We start from the raw sequence: 3,640 nt of genomic DNA, 5'->3' as shown, positions 1-3,640 counted from the left end.
ACATAGGGTCGCTATGAGTCACAAGCGACTCAGCAGCACATAACAACAACAACAACAATTCTCAAAAACAGAGCAGAGATGATGAAGATGGCACAAGTTAGGCCAAGGTTCAGATCTGCTTTTCTTATGGTGGTTATGATTTGTAGTGGATTCCGCAGTGCTAAAAGCAAAGAACTATAGATAGCAGTTTGAAATCTGAGCGCCAGTATTTACAGTATAATATTTAAAGATTTAGGAGAGCTTGTGTTGTTTAAAAAGCCAATTAGTAGATATTTAAAGACGTGAATAGCTTGATAGATACATGATAATGTGAGGACAACAGAACCGAGATGCTGGATATGTTGTATTCTAAGTTCTTTAAATTTTGTTTCAAGTTTAAAGGTCTATCATTAAATATTTTTAAAAGTCCATTATGCTACTCAAGTGAGATAAAAATCTTAACATGGCTTAGTACATACGGTTTTCAAAGGCCTGTTACATTTTAGAAGTGGATGGCCAATCTTTCTTCCTAGTCTGTCTTAATGTGGATGCTTAGATTTAGAACAATATCTGACAGACAAGCATTTTACCAAAAGGAGGATATGAAAGACACTTCCTCTCACAGAGATAACCAATACATGCAGTGCCCCCCAACACCGGCATCTGTGTCTTGTCCCTTCCTTTTCCCTGCTACATCAGCATTGCTTGCTTGCACTCCTCCCTATCCCATCCAGCACCTCCCTTCCCCCAGCCACCTCTTGATATGATGGCATAGGCCACCAGTCACTTCTGTGATATCGTGTGCTGAGCTTCCAGATGAACAGGCTAAGAAGTAGGATTGGCTATCCATTTCTGAAACAACAGGTTTTTAAAACCATATGAACAGTTGAGGAACATTATTAGAGCCTTGGTGGTAAAGTCTTAGGTTTGGAAGTCACTCAAAAGTCAGTAAGAATAGCTTCAAACACCCCTTAATAACTAACTAGAACATGGTATGTACAAAGTATGAATCTAGAAAAATTTGAAGTTATCAAAAATAAAATGGAATATATAAAGATCAACATCCGAGGCATTAGTAAACTGAGATGTAATTGTGTTGGCCACTTTGGGTAAGACAATTCTATCATCTACTTGAAAAGGGCATAGCTGGAGTGCTCTTTGGAGGCAAGAAAAGATGAGCTTCACCTCATGTACTTTGGACATGTTGCTAGGAGGGGCTATTCCTTAGGAGAGGAATATGATGCTGGGGAGGTGGATGGTCAGCGAAGGAGAGGAAAATCCTCAACTAGATGGATTGACATGGTGACTGCTGCAATGGGCTCTTGTATGTTAAGAAGTGTGAGGATGGTGCAGATATAACAGGGTTCTGATCTTTTGTTCATTAGGGTCGCTATGAGTTGTGCTTAATTCAATGGCATCTAATAACAGCAACAACAAGAACAACTATGCAGGGAATAAAAATTGAGGAAGAATGGTGTTGCATTCATTGTAAAAAAAAAAAGACAAACCCATTTCAAAATCTATCCTTCTGAAGTACAATGCTGTGAGTAATAGAATATTACCCATTTACATACAAGGAAGGCCTGTTAATACAAGTATTATTTAAATATATGCATCAACAATTAAATCCAAAGAAAAGGAAATTGAGGATTTCTATCATTTTATTAGTCTAAAATTAACCCAATATGCATTCTAGATACCTTAATAAGAATTGGGTCTTTAGAAAATACAGAACATGAATATACTTGGATTAGTCATCAGTTGTAGAAGATGTTTTAGGATATTTGCTTCTATTTTAGAAGTTTATATAGTTTACCCCCTGTTGGCTCTGCTATTAACATGGATATAATTACAGTGCATATTAATATAGAAATATCATCTACTGAACCTATGCATAGTCATCATTACAGTCTTTTGACTTCATATGTATTCATTTTGTCTCTATACTAATAATTTTACTTATAGATTAATATTTAAGATTGCTAATATTTCAAGATCATTCATGTAATAGTTTAAGCTGTATTTTTGTGTGTCTCTCTTCATGTCTTTCCTTTATTTAGTGATATTATACTTTTTTGATTTTGTTGTCATTATTGTCAGATGCTGTCAAACCAAGTATGACTCATAGTTACTTGATGAACAACAAATGTGAACCCTGGTATATCCTGTAAGTCATCCTTTGTTATATGATGCCTTTCCTACCACCCATCTTAATATGTATTTTCTTTCATTTTAAATCCATCTGTAAACAGAGAAAATTCAAACCATTTTCCCTTTGTACAATTGGTGATTAATCTATGGCTTTTTTATATGATGGTATGATTGACTTTTTATTTTTTATTCCTTTTTGCACATTTTCTTCCCTCCTCATCCCTTCCCCTAGTCCACTCTATAATTTACAACTTGTTCCAGATTGTTCTTGTAGATATATTCCTTTTGAACAACTCTTCCTCTCATTTTTTCTAAAGCAATATTTATTATCTATCCATTCTTTGTCCATTCACTCCCCAACCTCCCCTATCTGTTATATTTTATAACAACCATGTTATGCAGTATTTGTACTTTTGTGACTGAGATATTTCACTTAGAATAATGTCCTTAAGGTTCTCCATGTCGAGTAATGTTTTACTATTTCATTGTTTTTCAATGTTGCATAGAATTCCATTGTGTGAATGTACCATAGTTTTTCTATCCACTCATTTGTTGATGAGCACTTGTGTTGCTTCCATCCCTTTGCTATTGTGAATAATTATGTGTCTTTATGTCGTTTCTTTTCTAAAAGTGTATATTGCTCTTTTATTTTGTAATACTTTTAAGTAAAAGATGCTTCTAATTCTACCAGTTGGCTGTAATCTGTGCTCAATAAATCTAAAATTACATGTTGTTACAGTGTTCTCTAGTAGATTTTGGCTATAATCTTATGAGACTCATAAGGCATCAAATAACTTAGCTTTCTATAAAATGTAAAACTATGTCTTCATTTAAAAAAACCTCAAAAATTAATCCAATATTTTAATACTATAAATTATTTTCTCTTGCTTTATACTAAGTTAGATATTATCATTAAAATAGCATTTTTGAGGGCAAAAATGCCTCTCTACCTACCTTAATTATCAATAGGCATAAGGGACCTCTGGTGGCCTAATAGTAAGAAACTACTCTGAAATCTCCAAGCCCTGTAGTTTGAATCTACATGTTGCTCTCTACATGACAAAGATGGGCAATCTCCTCTCATGCAATTTATAGCCCTGAAAATATACTCAAGAATAAGCTAGGGGTTAGTTCCAATTTGACAGTATACAACAACAACAAAAAAACAATTACAAATGTTTTTTTATGTTCACACAGACTTATTCTGACCTCTCAGACTATGTAATGTGTACATAATAATCTCTTATGCTTGGGTTCTTTCTCATCTCTCTCTTTCACTCTTTCTCATTCAGGGTTGTGGGGCCCATCAATTATTTAATCTTAACTATACGGCTAGTGTGTAATGTCAAGAAGACAAAGATTCTCACCACTGGACCAATTGGTAACATCAGGATGGATGGTGAAGAGATTGAGACTGTTCACAGCTTCAGTTTGCTCGGCTCCATGGTCAACACTCTTGGCACCAGCAGCCAGGAAATAAAAAAACAAATCGCGATGGGAAAGTATGCTG

Source organism: Elephantulus edwardii, unplaced genomic scaffold (genome assembly GCF_000299155.1).
Source record: "Elephantulus edwardii isolate Elephantulus edwardi_28Jun2011 unplaced genomic scaffold, EleEdw1.0 scaffold00008, whole genome shotgun sequence".
NCBI lineage: Eukaryota > Metazoa > Chordata > Mammalia > Macroscelidea > Macroscelididae > Elephantulus > Elephantulus edwardii.
This window is presented reverse-complemented; position numbering follows the sequence as displayed.